The 20,921-nt window shown below is 41.0% G+C and overlaps 1 pseudogene across 1 annotated transcript; it reads right to left on the bottom strand.

Annotated features, from left to right (window-relative positions):
• Positions 1–12,015: 12,015 nt before the first annotated feature.
• Positions 12,016–20,663, bottom strand: LOC310644142 (hamartin-like; annotated as a pseudogene). The gene has a single exon. The product of its transcript is annotated as a hamartin-like (transcript).
• Between the last annotated feature and the right edge of the window lie 258 nt (positions 20,664–20,921).

Raw genomic sequence — 20,921 nt, 5'->3', positions numbered from 1 at the left:
ACCCCTGCCCTATCACTGGAGCACAAACGTAGCGCTTTGTTGCAGTACTTTAAAGCAGCCATGTCTTTTCCTGAGATCATGCAGCTGCCTTGCACAGCTCCTGAGTGATCCTACCAAAAGACATTGTTAGTTTAAAAGGTTGAGACCAGAACTGGGATTCTGCCTATCATAGATTTTGAAGACTTTTTATGGAACAGAATCCATAGCACTGCAAAGCTTTCCTACATTCATAAAAAAGGGAGGAGGGATTTTGATTTTTTTTAAAAAAAAAAACAAAGTAAAATGATTACCAGCTCAAAGCATATCAGTGAAGTAGTTTTGTGTGCATGAATTGGTGAGCAAAATAGAGAGAGCAGAGATAACTTTTAAGTTGTTAAATGAATCATACAGTCATTAAGTGAATCCTGCTTCCTCCATTGACTTTGCTTGTCAGAAGTGAGCCAAGAAGATTGCAGATGATCACATGAGCCTGAGACACTGCAGCTTTCATAAATGCTTGCTGGTTGCCAAGCACCCAAACTTTGATCATGTGACGGTCGTAAGTGTGAGGACTGGTCACAAGCCACTTTCTTCAGTGCCATTGTAACTTCAAACAAACACTAAACAAATGATTGTAAATCGAGAACTACCTATACTTGGTAAATCCTCAGCCTCTTTGGTGTAATCTACATTTACACCTGCAATTCCACTTTTACACCTTACACATCCCACCTTATTCATATCATGCTCACCCAAGCAGGCTGCTCTTATTTTTTTAAATATAAGATTTGATTGCTGCTACACAGTTAATTCCAAAATATTACAATGGAAGAAACAAAATTCAAAATGACTGTCTGCCTAGCGCAGGGGTAGGCAACCTTGGCTCTTTTATGACTCATGGACTTCAACTCCCAGAATTCCTGAGCCAGCATGGGCTAGCCTAGGGCTACTGCTACCTATTCTAAGTTCACCACCTCAGAATAACTCCTGGAGGTCTTAGGCTGTACCCCAAACTCTTCTTGGCAAGAAAGTTGGAGTTCTAAGCATTAAGGAGAGAGAGACAGCATTTCTTCCAGCAGTGGGAATTCATCAGGATCTGTTTGGGTGCAATCACAGCTGCTGTGACGGCTGCAGTATAGCAACAATAATTGCTGTGGGGCTCTGTGGGCAATCCTTGGGGACAATAAAGGAGCAGGAAGGCAGAGTCTGCTCTGTTGTCCATGATCAAGGAGCTTATACAACCCTGGCTGCCCCTTGCTGAACAGATTGAGTCTTTCCACAGCCAGTCCAGCCACTGACATACTGTAGAGCAGGGATGCCCAACCTAGGCAACTTTAAGACTTGTGGACTTCAACTCCGAGAATTCCCCAGCCAGCATGGTTAGGTGGAGAATTCTGGGAGTTGAAGTTCACAAATCTTAAAAGTTGCCAAGGTTGGACACCCCTACTCTCTAGAGAATGGTCTGATACAGTTCAGAAGAGCAGGCTAGCTTAGGAGGCACAGGCCTTGAAGCGTACATATAATTCCTCAACATGCAGTTCAAAATGCTGGTTATCACTAAAAACCCTTCGTGGCATTGGGCCGTGAAGGGCTATCAGGCTTCTGTGACTTGCATCCAGCCTGTGTAATTGGGCAGGATGGCCATGTTCCAGGTCATCCATTAAGCAATGTCTTCCGATGCAATCTAGGAAGCATGTCTTCTCCATCCCAGCCCTTGACTGTGGAACACCTTCTCTCTATCCCCTACTTTAGCCATGTTCAAAAGGCCTCTGAAAACCTGGTGCTCTCCAGGGCTTGGGTTAGAGGCAGTAGCAGCTTCCATGTGTTTGATTGTCTTTTAATGGTTATTTTCCTTCTGGTATTGGGGTGAGGGATGGGGTTCATTTGTATTATATACCGTAATTGCTTTTACTGTACACTTTCAGACTCAGTCTTACGCATTTTTAAAATAAATAAAAATTAAACTCTGTTCTCTGATTCAAAGGCTTTGGCTAAACTGTCCCACTGTTTCAACCAGAGCCTGGGACAAGACACTGGGCAGGCTATTCAGTTCTAACAGAATAAATCAAACTGGATCAAGTGGTTATTTTTGAGGCCGCCAATTCATCTGGGCTCAAACATCCCCACACATAAGTTAAATGTAGATTTTGAGTTAACTGTAACTAACCGTGTTCACACACCAGGCTAGGCCATAAAGCGGTTTGCAAACCAGATAGATGGTCTTATGCACATTAAGCCAAACTATATTGTGGCTTGACAAGATGCTTAAATCTGGCAAATTGTTTTCCATTGCAGAAGTAATTAAAATAACCAAGACTGTTTGCTTGGGAGGGGCTTTAATTCTGGAAAACTGATTCTGTGCGGGCCACCTTCCCCAGTGTGTTAAGATACACAATTTGGCAAAGTTTCTGAATTCCATAGGAGCAGTATGCATAAATTCATTTCTAGAAGAAAACAATCTAAACTAATGAATCTGAAGCTTTTGCTGATTATCTCCACCGAAGGGCATTTTGCACGGACTTCCTTTGTACATTGTTTAGACATTTAAGCTTGTACTGTATAGAACTCAACTGCCAGCTGTTATCTCCAAAGAGCATATGGCTTCCTTCCCTTTTTCTGCTTCCATTCAAACTGTTTAGCTTTGGAGGTGGTCAGTAGAGCCTTCATGGGCTCTGGCTGAACAAAAAGCCCAGCTTTGGCTGGACTAAAGTTTGGCCTGTTTTAACTATGGTTAATGGAATTTACCATAATTTGCTAGGTAAATACAAGAAGCTAAGCTATAAACTATGACTTAGAATGGCTGGATTCACACATCACATTACACTGAAGCCAAGCAAGCAGCATTATGACATAGCACAGACATGTCAAACAAGGCCTGGGGGCCGGATCCGGCCCGCGAAGTGGTTTCATGTGGCCCGCGAAGCCATCCTGGAAACAGTGAGGGAACGGCCCCCACTGCCTTGGCCCTGGCCCAGAGACCCTCCTTCTGCCAGAGACTCTCAGATCTGTCCCACTCCTGCCCAGGCCCCCATAGGCCCCCTTGATGCGAACGATGTAGAGCTGGCCACGCCCACCCAGTAGGCCATATGCACTTTAGCCACGCCCACCCAGTAGGCCACACCCACCCAGACCACACCCACCTGGCCCCCTGAGGGCAACCGCAATGCTGATGTGGCCCTCAATGAAATTGAGTTTGACACCCCTGACATAGCATGTTGTTTGAAAGAGAATAACAAAGTTGGAAGGGACCTTGGAGGTCTTCTAGTCCAACCCCTTGCTGAAGCAGGAGTCCCTACACCATTTCAGACAAATGGCTGTCCAATCTCATCTTAAAAACCTCCAGTGAAGAGGCTGTGGAGCATTTAACAGCCTGTTCTAGAATGTCGTGCAGTATGAAGGAATGTAACCAACAGTTGTGTTGCACAACAAACAAGCAGCAGCCTAAATATTTGATAAGGGAGATGGTTCTTCCTCAGACTGAAGTGTGTTTGCTGTTGGAGACGTTGTGTAAGAACCTTTGTGGAAGATCTCCAGAACAGGAATGGTTGCGAATGGATCACTGGATGCAGATCCTCAGCAAGAGTAGAAAGGTAAGATAAATAAAAATATATTTTGGTTGAAAACAAGTCTTGACAATGGAGCATCTCAAAGGCAGTCTAGTCGTTTCTTTTTTTAGCTGTACTAGAGGACGCTAAGTTCCATTTCCAATCTGCCTTCGCACTGCTGGGGATTTGTTTTGACAGCCACACAATTGTTCAGGGAATCCGTTGTGTCTTGCCCCATCTAGCCTCAGGGCAGTCACGTGCTAGAGACATGCTTCAGAGGAAGCCATTCAGTATGGTTACATAACAGGAAGATGGAGGAAGGAAGGGAGGGGCATTGGGACGTCAGAAGCAGATGACGTGGTTACCCTTGGAGGTGTCTCTGCAAAGGCTGAAGCTCTTTCAATGCTTTATTAACTCTTCTTGTTCTGTGCAATTGTTCCCAAACAGGATTTCAGGGTTTATTTTCATAGAGCATTCTGTTGTTTACTGGGAAAGGCTTTGCAGCTGTAGGAGAGTACTTGGACATCCAAAATAGACAGTTTCTTTGAGAGAGATGTCCTTCTCAGGGGGAGACAAAGATGGCTGCTAGCAAAGGCATTATCCTGACCTGAACATCTGCCTCCCTTTCAGAGCCAGTTTTCCTGGGTCTTTAAAGGCAGCAGCATCCTCTGCAACGGAGAGGATTTGCTCTGTCCAAAGGAAAAAAGCCCCAACATCTGGAACAGACAATTTCTTCCAATTGGAAGATTTTCCTCTTTGAAAAATCCAACCTCCAAGGAACAGAGGAAGCCTGCTGATGGGGTACCAATTTCTCTACTCCTTGACTAGTGCTGAAAGGTTGGAACTCTCCTCCATTTTTATTTATCTGTTGGATAGGAGTAAGGAGAGGATAGAATTTTTAAGAGTTAAAATAGGTGCCATGACTTAGAATCGCTGGATCCACACATTACATTGCACTGAAGCCAAACAAGCAGCATTATGGCATAGCATATTGTTTGGAAAATAAATAAATAACAGAATTGAAAGGGACTTTGGAGGTCTTCTAGTCCAACCCCCTGCTCAGGCAGGTTGAATGCACCTTTTTTAATAAGTGCCTGATTTTATGACCTGTTTTGCCATGATTGTTAAGCAAATTGCTGCAGTTGTTAAGTGATTTGTGGTCATTAAACAAATCCGACTTTCCTTGACTTTGTTGAAAGCCAGCTGGAGAAGTCCAGATGGCACCCAGGTTTTGATCACGTGATGGCTTATAATTGATTGATGGTTTATAATTAATGATATAAATTGAAATAGCTATCTGGTGTAGGTTAATCTGTCACGGTATGGTAATGGCTGGATTTAGATTAGATTTAGATTTTATTAGATTTATATAAATAGCAGGAGCACTGATATTCATTGATTGCATTGGCTTATATGAAATCATTCTCGTGGGGAAGAATTTCTAAGTAGAGAAGAATTAGAGAATCATAGAATCCTAGTCCTGCTTCAAAACTGGAAGATGGATTAGGAATGCTCAGCGTGTATTCTATGGCTATATGTATAATCTTTATGTTCCATTAACAGTACCATCTGTCATTTCATCAATCGGGACACTAGTATCTTCCACCCTTCTGCTGCTTCTCCCCAGTTTTATTTTTTGCTATCACCTGTCTGTCTATCATCTATCCAATCATCTATCCTTCCATCTCCAGCTGTTTTATTCTTTGCCTCTGCAATTTCTTTGCTGTCTCAAATGACAAAACGGTCCTGGTGAGTGTGTCAGATTACTCATATAAAGATGACCTACTAAAACCCATGAACACTGAGCAGACTGCCTTTTCATTCTGTAGCCTCAAGCATAAAAAAGAGAAAAGAAATATATGCATATGGTTGGGGCATAGAATTTATGCAAGCAGCAGAGGGGAAGGGCTTCAGTCACCTCACTGTGGTTGTCATCTTCTGCTTTTGACCTTCCTCAGTAGGAGTATGATCAGGTTGTTTTGGATCTTGATCCATATTTGTGGCTAATTTCTACTTATATTGATATCTAGTTAAGCTTTCTTAGTGTTACCTGAAGACTACTGATAAAGTCATCAAATGCAACATTGTACTTGGACAGCAACTTTAACAAAACATCTTGAACCTCTTTAACATTGGCATTTGTTTTCTGCAAAACTCTACAGCAGTATTTCTCAAACTTGGCAAGTTTAAGACACATGGATTTCAACTCCTAGAAATCCCCAGCCCAGCGTGCTGAGTGGAGAATTCTGGAAGTTGAAGTCCACAAGTTTGAGAAACACTGATTTGTGGATTCTTAGAGGATCAGATGAGGACGAGTGAGGAGTCTAACTTGGGGGTCTTCAAACTTGGCCCTTCTAGGACTTGTGGACTTCAACTCCCAGAATTCCTCAGTTAGTGTGCCTGGCTGAGGGATTCTGGGAGTTGAAGTCCACAAGTCATAAAAGGGCCACATTTGAAGACCCCTGGTCTAACTGGTTTCATTGCCAAATTTTGGAGTTTGTTTAGGCCAGATGCCCCTTACGTTTCTCCCCTCCTTGAATTATCTCACCTCTTTCTGTCCACCTACCCTATTACTTATTTACCTGCCAAGGTTAAGCAGTCTGACATTTTAAACAATTTCAGTTAGCCCCATCCAACATTGCTAGTATTAAGAATTCAGTCCAAAACACCCGGTGGACATGTTTTCTGCTCGTGTCACTTGTCCCTTATTTCAACCAATTTCTTCACATACAGGATTTAGATCTAGTTTTCACTTTACATTATTTATGTAAAGCATACAAATAGCAACCTTATTAATCAAAAATAGTGTTATATCATGCCAAATGATAGAATTAAATTATTAACATTTAATGCAGTTTTCTTAACAATAGGAAAACATCAGAAATTAAACACATGCATTAGTATATGATAATCCAAATAAATATGAGAAATAGGCCTATAGTTGGGACTCCCTACTATAAAATGCTTCTGGAAATAGAAACCTTCAGATGGTTGAATAAGGGGTATCGTTCCAGACTTTTATTATTATTTTTTTTATTAGTAACAGTATGGTAGTCCTAAAATATGTACTGTATTGTATAATACACCTAAATTTAACTTACCACTTTGGGAATAAAACAGAGCAAGCAGACTAAGCAACTAATTAAAATCATCATAGCAAATGATAAAACAATTAGGTATAACAATTAATTTCAGCCCCATTAAGATGGATTCTGACTGAACGAAAATTCAATTCTTAGCAGAACAGTTCAATAGTGGAACCAATTAGCTGCATAGAGAATAGGGTCCCTTCACTGGATGGATCCACATGAAAGCTACTGTTCTTGATCTGCAATACAGGATTTCTCCTATATCAAACAGAAGGATGGGACCCAGAGACCCAAAATGATCCCCTCCAGTTCTGTGATTTTCATTTCAGTGGGTCTTCTTAGCGCTAATTTAGCTCAGTGATAGTGTGCTTGTGAACCACAGAATAAGACATTCTGAAACAGGATAGCATCCTTTGAAAATAAGGGACATGGCAAATTTTGACCAGATCCAACAGCTGGTCCAATACATTCCTGAAAATGCAAGGGAGTGTGGTGTCTCCACCTCAACATAAGGAATCTTCTTGAGGGCTATTCATTTGAGAAGCTACAGAAGAATCCTTTATGTGTCTACTCAAAAGCAGGTGTCCAGTGGGGGTGTTACATAGCTTTGCAATCAAAGACTTGCTCTTTTTAGTTGTTACATGTGGGAGCCACATAAAAAAGGTAGAGGGTTGACCACAACTGCCATCTTGAATTTCTGGTCCCTTACAGATGCCCCTCTGAGAAGTAAGTGCTTTTATAATTCAAAAAAGTTTGTTCCTAATTAAATATACGTAGATTTAGTTTATAATGAAATGTGCATGTTGATATCTTCACTTGGAAAAGGAAGTTATGTTGGGATCCTGCTGAAGCCTTTGAAGTTAAAGTCGCTTTGGAGGGGGAATGGTATAATGATACAAAAGAGCTTTTAATGTCTTCGTTTCTCTGCTAATTGATATCTTAAACAGAACTGTGACATGAATTCCAGAGAGAGCAGCTGGCTGCCTTCTCTACGGTCTTCACACACCACCAACCATCTCTGCAAATAGCTGGAGTCAGTCCATTAAAAGAGGGGTCAGAAATAATTTATACAATTGCCATTTGAAAGATTAAAATCAAGCAAGTTCCATCTTCCCAGTTTAGAAAGGGGCTCCTTTTGTCATCCACTGGAGACTATACACACCATTAGTTTGATCTCTGAAAGCCATCTGTCTTGGTAAGATAAACTTGATGTAGTCCCTTGGGCAAAAGGAAAGACAACGTCTTCACTGTGGCAGGTTGCAGAAATTCAAGAGAATGATACAGGCTCAAACTTGCCTTGACATCTGAATCTACTTATCCCAATTGCACCAGGGTCAACTGAGCCATAGCCAGCTTCCAATTCTTTTAGAATCACCTTGATGAAAGTATTTAACAGAGGTGTAGCTTACTCACTAATGGAGAACTTGCAGCTTCCAAATATTGCTGAAAAACATCAACAGGGTTTTTGAACCCAAATAAACCAATGGAAATCACAATCTGAGGGAGATGAGCAGTTTAGAAATTAGATAGATAGATAGATAGATAGATAGATAGATAGATAGATAGATAGATAGATAGATAGACAGACAGACAGACAGAAGCCCAGTCCTAATTACTGTCACTTTAAGATTGTGTATTTGGGATTTGTAGTTCCAAACAAATATGTAAGCCGTATGTCATAAGTAGTTTGATGATTGCTAGATCAAAGAATAGAGAATATAATTTAGCTCAAGAGTTGAACTGTTGGGTTGTTGAAGGTCCTTGAGCTTGTCATGAGATCTGGTTTTATTTCACATCTACATTCAGCTGAAGGATATTCTGTTGCACTATTTAATAGGAAGGCAGCTCTACTGCTTTGGGATAGTACCATTTTTTAAAAACTTGTTTTTGGCAAACAACTCCTCTGTCTTTTTCCTTTTGTCATAAGTATCCAGTCTCTGTTTCTCAGCAAAGTATCACAACTGAAGCAGGATGAAGAAGCCAGCACTTAATTTGAGTCAACTGCATCTGCACTTTGTTTAGCACATTGATTTTGCCCAAGGTAGCAAAATATTACAAAGAACAGTAGAACATCCTGTAGTTTACACTTTTGCTCTTTTTAATAGAAATTAAACATTCAGTGACCTGGCTCCTAACATCTGTTGACAGAAACCAGCAAAAGCTAATCTGGGAAAAAAGGCTAGTAGAGTCTGAGGCCTGTGTACAAACCCCATTAGAAAGGCCCTCACCCTTGTTGCCATGGAGACAGAGCAGCTGTAGGGGGAGGCTGCAAGATGGCCATGACAGAATGTACCCACAGATGGATCAGATGGCCTGAATCTGCCTCAGATGGACAATGTCAGACATCAGATTTCCTAATGCAACTTGCAGCTTGCAAGCCAAATGACCAATGTGTATCTTAAGGTCCATAAATAGGTCATTTCCCAAGAACTCAAGGGCATCTTCAAACAGTGATAAAACTTAACATGGATTTGCATAATCTTTGCATATCTTGATTAATATGGACAGATGGAAACTTAGGAACAATTTACATGGACCTAAAAAGTGCAAAGTATTTTCCCACATGATGGAAGATGACCGGGGAAAATTGTATGCCTTTGACATTTGTAATCCTGGTTCTAAGAATTGAATTTTCAGGGTTTCCTCCACCTCCTCCTCTTCCTCCTCAGTAGATTCATACATCACAGTAACTCCTGTCATTTTTACCTAATCCACAAGCGAATGTCACATGCAGTTAGTTTTCTCCAAACTGAGGGCCAATTGGGCATGTGGACTTTAAACTTCTAGATGCTCTACCTAGCATGATCATTGTGGAGAATTCTGGAGCTGGAATTCCATACAATTGGAGGGTCTCCAATTTGGGGAAAGCTGTACTTAGTTGAAAGCAATCTTATCATATTCTGGCTTAGTATAATATATGTGTACGTACTCTTGCAGTTCTTAAATTTTAAATAAGACTGTGAACTGAATAACTTTGCCTTCAGGCAAGGTTTCACAACCTTAACATATTTGAGGTGGGTGGAATAACTCTCAAAGCCAACTCCCAAAGCCCAACTCCCCAGCCAGTATGGCTATTGTTAAGAATTTTAGAAGCCGAAATCTGCCTAGATGGAAATTACAAAGCTTGGAAACACAGTGCTAGATTAAAATAGGGGTATTAGTTTTTGTTTCAACATATTGTGCACACACCACCTGGGTTGCCTCTTGATTGTGCCTGATTACCGGTACTTGACCTGTTTAGCAGACCTGTTTAGACTGTTAGAACAATCCTTTGTTTCTTGAACAGCCTTGTACCTATAGAAGCATATTATGTCACATTGTCACATGCATTGATAGAGATACAGATGAGATATGATAGAGAGAACTTATACAATTCTATAAATCCATATCATACCTTTGTTTTTTCCAGCTTTTTATAAAAGTAATACATTTAAGACATACAGGTAGTCCTCGACATACGACCACAATTGAGCCCAAAATTTATGTCATTGAGACATTTGTTTTGTCCCATTTTATGACCTTTCTTGCCACCTTTGTTAAGTGAATCACTGCAGTTGTTAAGTTAATATCACAGCTGTTAAGTGAATCTGCCTTCCCCATTGACTTTGCTTCTACGAAGGTCACAAAAGGTGATCACATGACCTTGGGACACAGCAACTGTCATAAATATGAACCAATTGCCAAGCACCCAGATTTTGAACACATGATCGTGTGGATACTGCAAAGGTCGTAACTCTGAAAAACAGTCATAACTCACATTTTTCAGTGCCGTTGTAATTTTGAACTGTCACAAAATGAATTGTTGTAAGTCGAGGATTACCTGTTCTGAGAAGAACAATATTATGTTTTGAGAGATGAGATGAGATGAGGGAGATAGATAGATAGATAGATAGATAGATAGATAGATAGATAGATAGATAGATAGATAGATAGCAACAGCACTTAGATTTATATACAGCTTCATAGTGCTTTATAGCCCTCTCTAAGTTCCACTTCACCATAAAATCTGGTAGGACAACATAGCGCATGTTTCATCTCAATATAATTTTAGTCCAATTCTTTTCACCATTATTTTTAGCCATACTCATTGTTCTTTAACAGTAACAGGTGAAAAATCTCTTGGCTTTCTTTGCTGAGTAACAATTTGTCAGCAAAAAAAAATTTGACTATTTTATACATCACTAGGCTCAAACTGTGAGTGATGCCAAAATATATGTCTATAAGCTGAAATGTTTTGCTGTATATATTTTATGTATAATTTAGGGAAGAGAGAGAGAAAAAGGAGATGATGTATAAGAAATATATATTCCCTAGGTCTAGACAGTTGACAGAATCAAGAATAAACATTCAAATTCGATACCGTTATTAAAATAAGCACGTTTAGTCAACCTAGCTATGAAATTTATGATAATGATCTGGCTAGCCATTCAGTAAATTCTATTCATTTGGAATGTTATCTCTTGTCCAACTGCAAAATCAGCTAAAAAAAATCAGCTAAGCAATTTGAAACAGTGAGAAGAAAAGAAAAATATTTCTGGTTTGTATAATAGGAAAGCATTGTTCTGATAATGTTTAGAACAATCTCTCCTGCAATGAGGTTGAAAGCTATCCTTATACATCAGAATCAAATCTGAATACTTTATCACTTAGTGTTAGGAAATAAAGGTACAAGGTATGCTGGAAACCCATGATGCATAAAGTATTTTCTGTGGAAAAGACAAAAATAATTGTTTATTATAAATTTAGGGTGGTGGCAGGTCACCTCAGGCCCCCCAGATCTTTGCACTCCTTTCCAAAATATGTTGATAAAGCAACCTCAGATGCTAACATGGTTTTCTGCTTTGACGTCTTCTTCTTTTGTGTGTGGAAAGCAAGTAGGACAGCAGCAGTAGCCTCAAATAACTTTAATACACCTATTTTATTTCTGCTAAAAAAAGTCTGCTTGCTAAACGTGTAAAAGGGCAGACTATTCTAACTGCCTCGTTATGTTTAAGTCACTCACTCTTAGTTGCAGCCTTTGATGAGTGAAAAACAAAATACATCCCCAGCCACAGAAATAAGACGGAAGTTAAAATTAGGTTCAGAGTAAGAGGCTTTATAGGAAATGTAAATGTGTGTCTGAAAAACTGAGTAACAGCCAATGGCATATGCCTGACAAAGCCCAAATCTCAAGGGATTGTTCTGAAGGCTTTGATAGTGTTTATAAATACCTAGATGGTGGAGAAAGGTGTCTGTTTTATATTAATCTGAATTCCTTGCATTGATTTAATGCTATGTAGAATGTACTTCATGCATCCAGAAATTAATGCTTGAAGGACATGGAAAGTTTTAGCTCTTGCTGAAAGGATGTCTTATTTTTCATGTTCCTATGCATGAGATGTAATTGCCTTTTTTCCAAGACTGTGCACACGTACTTTGTCTTTGTTTAAAATATGTTGCTTGTATTCTGTGCTAAATACATTGCTAAAGTAGTAGTGCAGAATTTGATAAGGAAATGCTTTTTTTTCAAATCCAACCATGTTACTGTGCCTTGTAATACAATCTTGGGTTTGTCTGTTTTTAACAGAAAACAGAAGCAATGGTTTCTTTTGAGTTTTCACTCTATTTGCTACCCAGACTCCATATTAGGAGGTTGATGGCCATCTAGATTTGAGAAAATAAAAATAAAAAAATGAAATCATAACAAAGACATGGAACAAAGTAGTATCAAGAAAAAAAGAGACACACTTTTACCAAGGGTAGCCAAGGAAATTGTGATATTCACCATTAAATGTAATTTATTACAAAAGCCGAGGAGAGGGGTGTTCATGGAGGGGGATAGGGTCAAAAAAGCCAAGATGGTTGCTGCAACTGCACAACCAAAACCTCATTCTTTTCCACTTATGCTGTGCGCATGACACAGGTTAAACAGGAGCAAGGCTTTGATTGTGCAGCCACAGGCACTATTTTTACTTTTTGACCTACCCTGCCGACACTGACAAAGAGTCTATGAAGGAGAACACAGGCCTCCATACTTTACTCCTCTTAAAAGGTTACTGCAGATGAAAATATGGATTGCTTTTTTGCTGCAGCATCTAATATAAAAAGATTAGTACTGTATAAAGAATGATGTTAAATTTTTGCATAGTTCAGGAAAAAACTCTCAGATCAAAATCAAACCTGCCAGCTCGTTGGCTTTTTTAGCACAAGGACAGTTAACTACAAGGTGCATGCCTCCTGCTCCAAACATCTATTTTTCTGTAATATTTAGATCCTAATAGAGACATCCCCTTTGATCCATTTGAAAGACATGATCTAAAACCGGCTGGTAACCATTAGCTACCAAAGATCATTCAGTAAGGCCTTAGCCCCTGGTACCCATGTTTAGAATACACCTCTTTAGATATTAGCCAAACAAGACATTAGGGAGAAAAAGCACGTATCCTGCATTACATTCTCATTCAGTGTTTCTCAACCTTGGCAATTTTAAGACAGGTAGACTTCAACTTCCAGAATTTCCCAGCCAGCATACCTGGCTGGAGAATTCTGGGAGTTGAAGTCCACCTGTTATGAAATCATCAAGGTTGAATCCTCCCTTGTTGGCTTCCTATGATGTTGATATTCCTCCCCTACCAACATCATGGAAAACATCACACAAATTGTAGGATTGACCCCCTCAAAAGCATTGTTATTCAGAAGCTAATGAACATCTAAGTAAGCTTTCATGTAACTAAAGCAGCAGGATTGACCCTTAATTCCTACAACCACAGATCAATATTGCAAATGATCTTCCTTACAAGGCATACTACCTATGAGGGAGTCCTTGTGAAGAGGATTCATCCCTTTGAGATGAGGCAAGCTTGGTCCAGAAATAAACATTTAACCATCTCATCAGAAGGAGTTATTAATAATACAAAGGACTTTCTGAGCTTGTTAGGCTTGAGCTTACATTTTGTGCCTTGCAGTCTAATTAGGGACTGTGGAAAGAAAGTTCTCCAGTTCATTTTCTAGCTGGGACAAAATTGTCAGCACTGAGGGGAAAAAATGGATGCGGAAGTGAGCTGCCAGAAAATACAACCTTTATTTCAGAAGCCAAAGACCAAATGCAGATTACGTTAGGGTTCTGGGCTAGCTAGCTGACCAGAAGGGTGAGTACAATGAGTTTGATACCTTTTGGGTTATTGAAATTCAGAAGGACCTGATGGGATTATGATGGGGGCTTTTGTTGGGGTGATTCTCTTTAGCTTGGTCTTCCTGTGAGGAATAGGTTAATAGTGCGATGAAAACTTTTTAACTCATTGAGTGTTTTTTAAAAAAATGTCTCCGGCTGCATTCTTGAGGTTTCTCTGTTTATCTTATCGCAACAAGGCTATTCCCCAGACTGGGCTTCCTTTTTTTTTCCTTTTTGTGTGCGAGGCTCTTGTATTTTTCAGCTTGAGTTTTCTTTTCTATTTAGTTAAAGGGGAAATGGTTGCTTTTCCTTCTGGAGGTTTATGATATCTTCTAACAAACTTCCTCATCTTGTGCAGGTGCTAAAAGAATTTCTTTGCACCTTGCACAACTCAATTTCTGTCAGCATAAATTTGGTATTCATTATCAATTTGGCTCATAATTAACGAAACCTGTTTTCCCTTTCTGTCGTGCTTTGGGACGGTTGAAAGGCAAGCCTTTTAACGTCCGAGACATGGTGGTATACACTGGCAGAGGCAGCAGAGGAGGAACAGCACCCACAGCTGCTCTGATTGCTCTTAGAATGAGAATTTTTAGCCAATGCTGGTTTGGTAACTATGAAAATGTCAGGATAAGAAAAGGTGTTTTTTTTGTATCCAATGTTTTGTGCAAGTTCCCTCAGGCAATGTTGGACGTTGCTCTCTATGAGCTGACAGCTTTCAGTCCAGTTGAAGCAACAGAGGCCTTTGAATTCTTCACATCCATGATTATGCCTTAACAGCAGATAATCAATGGCTGCTCAGTTTTCTAGTGTTGCTTCCCTAACCTGCTTCAGCTCTTGATATAAGGCATCCAGTGCCTGGGAGGTCAAATTTAAGCTTTTTGCCAATAAACAAGCCAGGCTGTTCAGGCTCCTGGAATTATGTACCACAAGAGCTGGTACCCCTACTAGGGAGACCACTAATGCTGCATATTCTGCCTGTGTTAACAGTAGAGTCTATTGAATCACAATCTGGGATTAACGTTTGGAGAGCTCTCTTTTGTCATCTCTGCAGTGAAGGCATTACCATAGTCAGCCATCCTAAGGTACAAGGGCCCTCCTGTTTAATTTGCTAGGAAATAAGCATTTAACCCACATAAGAACCACCAGTCCTGGGGGAGTTTTACATGGCTAGAGGAGAAGGGGATGATCTCGGTATGGTTAATATCAGTTTCTTATTACTGAGATCCTGAAAATTAGGAACCCTGGGTCTCTTACAACTGGCTAATTAGAAGCATGCGGCTGATCTGGTGACTGTAGCTATTCACAAGGTGTACATGCTCTCGTCCTTGTAGTCCGAATTAGCACTCCAGTCAAAAATGGTGGAGAAAGTAGTCTCAATGGGGAAATTCTTCAGATGCCACACCTAATAGGCATGTTGTGAGAATGTCGTTCCCTGACCTTCCCCCTGCCAGGCAGAAGTTAATCGTATTTAGTACTTCCCATGCTAAATATTCCCATATGTTCCCCTTTTCTAGTAGGAGGTTAGGTTCTAAAAGTCCTGACACACTGATCATGCATACAATAATGCAATAAATTTCTCTGCTATTTGTTCACAGTCCCTCCCTCGATTTTCCTTAGTTTCTAAAAGAGTCTTTAGTGTCCAATCCTTGGTCTCAGGATCCCTTTGGAGCTGTACTGGTGGTACTTTGGGTGTTGTTGCAGGGCTCATGCTGTGGTCCAGAACTGCTGATTTTACGTGGGTCCAGTGAATCCAGGAGTTCTTCTCTGCAGCTTTGATGGCTGGCTGTGTGGTCAACAGGATCTGGAAAGGCCCCTTCCACCTAGGTTGCAATGGTGAGGTTCTGGTAAATGACTTTATCCACACCCAGTCTCCTGGTTCAAATGGATGAAGGGCTTCTTCCAATGGCTGTATTTGAGTTAGGGCACTCTGTCTCCATAGGGTGCGGAGTCTTTGGTGCAGGGCTGTGAGGCAAGCAGAAAGAACCACATCCCCCTTTTCTACTCTTAGGGAGTGTGGGTCTAGATCTTTCAGGGTGTTTGGTGGGCAACCAAAAAGTAATTTAAATGGGGAAATGCCCATGTCCCATCAGGGCCTAGTTCTGAGATAGAACAGGTTGATGGGTAGGACCTGGGGCCACGTTAGGTATGTTTCCTGGAAGATCCCTGTTAGCCCTTTCTGTACCCCCAGAGGAGCTTGGAGAATAGGGTACATGAAAATTCTGGGTGATGCCAAGGGCCTGGAACATGTGGGTAAGGATCTGGGACACAAAGTGTCTTCCTCAGTCCATATGTGGAATGCTAGGCACTCCAAACCTTGATACAATAACCTTAAGGAGATGTCTATCTGTCTCTAGTGCTGTGGCAGGGTAGCAGAGGAAGGCTTCCACCCAGTATGCTAGCTGGTCTCTGCATACTAGGGCATACTGGTATTCATTTGTAATCCATTTGTAGGTTTTTGATGGGCTGTTGTGCTCAAGGTCTTCCCCCTATATGAATGGCTTTCTTTGGGGTGTGTTGTGGCCCTGACCCCCGAGCCTGTCCTACCCGAGGAAGAGGACTCTGAGTTCAGCCGCCTGAGCGCTATAGGAAGAGGGAAGCGGTGTAGCCCATATGCTGTTGTAAAGAGAGACAACTGCCGCCCCAGATACCCTGATTCCTTCATGTACATATGAGGACCCATCTGTGAAGAACTCAAGGTTAGGGTTCTGCAAAGGGTCAGTTAAGTCGGGTTGGGGTAGTTCTGTATCCTGGATAAGGTGTAGGCAATCACATATGTTGTCCCCAGATTACTCTGTTGGTAACAGGGTGGCTAGGTTTAAAGTAGTACAAGTTAAAGGAAATGTGATCACCTCCCAGAGCACCAGCAGCTGCCTGTTCAAGAACTCCGTCTGCTGTTAGAAAACTTTTGTGAAAATTGGCTCAGCAGCAACTCTGTGTGGCACGTGTTGTTGGATTTTTTCAGCTCGGACCGCAAGTCTTGGATTACATTGCAACAGTCTTCCACTTTGGTCTTCGGCTCCTGACTCTGGTTGTAGTACTCCTCCCATTCGTGCTGCAGCTGGCAGTTCTGGCTATGGAACTGAGCCACCATGCCATCATATTCTTCCTGGAACACGCAATGTTTGGCCTGCTCCTTCTGAAGGCTGAGCTTCAAGGTCTGGATGTCCTTCTCCTGGAGCCGTAGCTGGTCATTCATGGCTGCATTGTGTTCCATCAGGGCAGCAGCTTTGATCACTTTCCGCAGGAGATGCCTGTTCCGGAGAGCGTCTTGCTGCCTTTTGAAGGACTCGTAACAACAGCTGGTTAGGTGCAGCTGATTCTGGAGGGTGTGAATCTCATCAGAAGGAGGAAAACCTCCAAACTGAGTCCAATCGGTGGATCTGCTTGGCAACGATAACATGTTCAGTTCTCTGCTATGAGCATTGGCCCCGTGTTGAAGAAGCCTGTCTTAAGACTTCAGAAAGAAAGCCATTGTCCTCCAGCCCTCCCTTGCTTTTTTTCAACAACTCTTTGGGCTTCCAGCTGACAAACAGGTAGGCAGTCTTAGGTAACGCCATCTCAAACAGAAGCTCGTAGCCCAGAAGCTGCTGGATCCCAATGCCAGGCCTCTGGTGTGCAGGAATTTTGCAAGGACTGGGGGTCAAAATGCCCAGATCCAATGAGGCCCATATTTCTTGGAGTCCACAGGAATCTCCTCAGCATCATGACAGGACCAGTCAATGGTTGTGAAGGCTTGCTTTGGAGTATCCCGCAAGTCTTCAAGCCCATATTGATCCAGAAAAGACGTCAAGGCCTCCGTGTTCAAAAGCTGCCCTGCAGCGTTTGAAGCAACCGACTTCCGAGAGCTGGAGAGATTCTTGCTGGATTGGTAGAATGGAGGATCAAATCCTCCCCGAAACACTACAGGATCAGCCTCTGTGGCAGGGATCGCAGAGATTTCATTAAAGATGGCATCTTCTCTCTGCTGTCTTCACAAGAGGCCTCCAGATCTCCTAATATGTTAGGCAGGCTGCTTAAAGTTAAGGAATATTTACTGCCTTAGGAATCAAAAGTTTTATGATATTTTGCTGTCGGGACAGGAAAGTCCTCACGGGATCTGCTTATTCCTCCTTCTTTGAACATGCAGTGGTCGTCGCAGGAACTGAACACAGAACCAAATCATCGGCTGTGCTGAAAAATATAAGGTTGGGAAGAAGTCTGCAAAGACTCCAGAACAAGGCCAGGAGAAGTTGGGGGGTGGTCATGCCACAAACAGCAAAGGGGCTCCAGAAAAGTGCCTGCTGAGGCTCAGTGGACAAGCTTGAGGATTGGGGATTCAGGATGTGAGGTAGCTGCCCAGGTATCTGGGAGAGGACTAGCCAAGAAGCAGAGTAAGGGGTAGACATCACGGCACCTAAACTATTGTGAGGAATCATATAAGGGCCAGTGTCAGGGTCTGTGGGGTGAAGTTATAGGTGCATGCAGGCTTCTAAGGATGCTGGGCAATAACGTCTTCAAAGGAGGCTTCTGCTAGATCCAGGGAGATTTTGGCACATTCAAGTACGACGTCGTGCATTTCTAACCTCTTCCACCTCAGAGGGGCCAGCTCGTGATTCTTGGAACCGGTCACCAGCTCCGGATGGATACGCCCGTGGCCCATCGTTAGCCTGACCACCTCTTCAAAGGCCTCCAGGTTTTCCTTCATACTGTAGTGGGAGCACAAAAAGGAGATAAAATTGCATGGGTACATTCCATAAAGGCAGTGAAAGAGGGCATACACGCTAGCGTGGAAGTGAAACAGATAGATCTCTGCCACGTGGCCTGGGTTCTTCAAGTACCAAGATGAAAGGCAGCCGAAGATGTCCCAAAATTTGTGAAGGTACTGCTTCCCAGACTGAGGGATCATGGGTAGCAATGTGATTTAACACTAGCACCCCTGTAGTGGGGACCACGACATTGGTGTCAGTCTTGAGACACTTGAGGAGGGAAAGGAGAACGGGCCTGAGTGAGCTTATGTTTCCAGGAGGGCTGACATCTAATCATATGGCCAAGTAGCGAAAGAGAGGTGAGGTGGGTAGTGGGTTTGCTCATGTATTCATTGGATTTTATCAAGAAGGTACTTGTCATGTGGCTCTTGAACAGTGGTCAGGATATGCAAATTTTGATGGGAGCTGGTTTCCAACTAGTAATACACCAAAGAATTCACCAGCATGGGCCCACAATCTGAGGCAAGGTTGTCTCTAAACACAGCCATTATTTTCTTCCAAGGCAGCCAGGACTGGAGAATCCAGCATGGGAGAAGATCCCCAATATTCATGCTAGGTGCTAACATGCTTATGGACAGACAACACAGTATGGTGATTACGGAGTTGATCTAAATTTAAGTCCCCCTTCCACCTACAAAATGACTTTAGGCAGTCTTTTTTTCCTCTTAGCCCAACCTAGTTTACAAGACTCTTGTTTTGGTTCCTTCTTTGTACAAAGAAAGAACTAGTAACCCAGAAAATAGAAGGAAAATTAGAGGAAGCGGATCCAAAGATGGAGGATCCACAGACAGATTCAGTCAAATGAAGAATTAGAAGACGTAGCCATAATACCAGAAATGGAAAAGATATCCCACTTGTCAAGACCTCAGAACAAGTTTGAGGATAAGGAAGAAGAGCTGATCGAACTGAAGGTAAAGTTGTTAGGAGAACTGTGGAAAATTGGAGAAGGAGGGAAGCTGTTTAATGAATATAAATGGGCTGAGCATTCTTCCAAAAATACTTTAATCAAATTGTCTTTCTTATTCCAAACAGTACACACAAAAATAGAGGAAGAACTACTTGATGATTCAAATGCATTGACTTGGAAAGTTAGTTGGCAAAGGAAGAAAGCTAGAGTAAGACTGAAGAAAATAGAGATTTTGACCCATTAGATGGGATATTATATTACTAAATAGATGTTTGAACATGGCTAAGAGAATAGATAATTGTTAGAAATAAAAGTATTATTATAACTAGAAAGATAGCATCTGCAACTAGAATACTATATTTTGATATGAGAAGGGAAATATGAAAATGCTAAGAGAGTCTGAATAAGGGAAGCTTTTGATTACCCAAATATAATTTTATTATGAGAAAACTATAAGCGATAGACACACTTTGAACATTGATGGGAAATCAAAAAATTTTAAAAAATGGGAAAAACAAGATATTGATTGAACAAATCAATTTTAAGTGCAAATGCAATTGAGATACATTTTGGTTAGAAAAGATATTTTAAACTGACACTATTGATATTATGTATAATATTAGAAAAATGTGATAAAAGATCTTGATGTTCAATTGTATAGGAATTAACCGCAATAAGAATTGTGTTTGCCTAGTGTGGAAAAATGTATATCACAGGAAGAAGAGAGGAAACACTGAATAGTGTAGCACTGAATCTAGATTGAGGAAGTGAATATGTACCACTGAATTACTAATGGACCCAGACAAGACATTGTTTGTTAAATGCTTATGACTACAAAAACTAGAAAATTAATAAAATATTTATAAAAAAAGATTGTTGTTTTGGGGCCCATAGTAGCTTCTTTGACCTCCTCGAGGAAACGCAGAATATAAATGTAACAGAGAAGTAAAAATGATGAATTCTGCCATAGGAAGTCATATTGACAGTGAAACAGCTGAACCATATCAGAAATACTACATAGTTTGGCTGTAAATAGCTGCTTGTGAAAAATATCTATTTCAGCGTATTCACCTGAAAAAAAATGTTTGGCTGCTGGGTGATGTTTCCATGGTAACAGACATCCAATTGGGAAGAGAGAAAAAATTCCCCGGTTTTAAAGTAATATGTGTTTTGAATGCTTTATCCTGGTTTGTCACAATATTAACCTCCCCTAATAAAAGAATGGGTTTGTTGAAAATATTTAGTGTGCGTTTTTTGTTATAAAAATCTTCTTGATAAAGCTCAATGGATGAGCTAGAAAAGAAAATCTTTTTTAAAATGATCTTGTATAATGGGTCAGTGATGCTTTTTTCTTTGATGGTCATTTGTTCATGAGAAATCCAGATTTTTTGCTGAATTTTATATAGGATAAAAATAAATAACCCATTATCAGAGAAAAAGGCAACCTTCGGAGTTTTGTTTATGTGTGTGTCAGAAGGAAGTATAATGTCATTTTCATTCAAT

This window comes from Vipera ursinii (assembly GCF_947247035.1).
Source record: "Vipera ursinii genome assembly, chromosome: 9".
NCBI lineage: Eukaryota > Metazoa > Chordata > Lepidosauria > Squamata > Viperidae > Vipera > Vipera ursinii.
The sequence above is the reverse complement of the archived record's forward strand: the minus strand, read 5'-3'. Positions and strand labels throughout refer to the sequence as shown.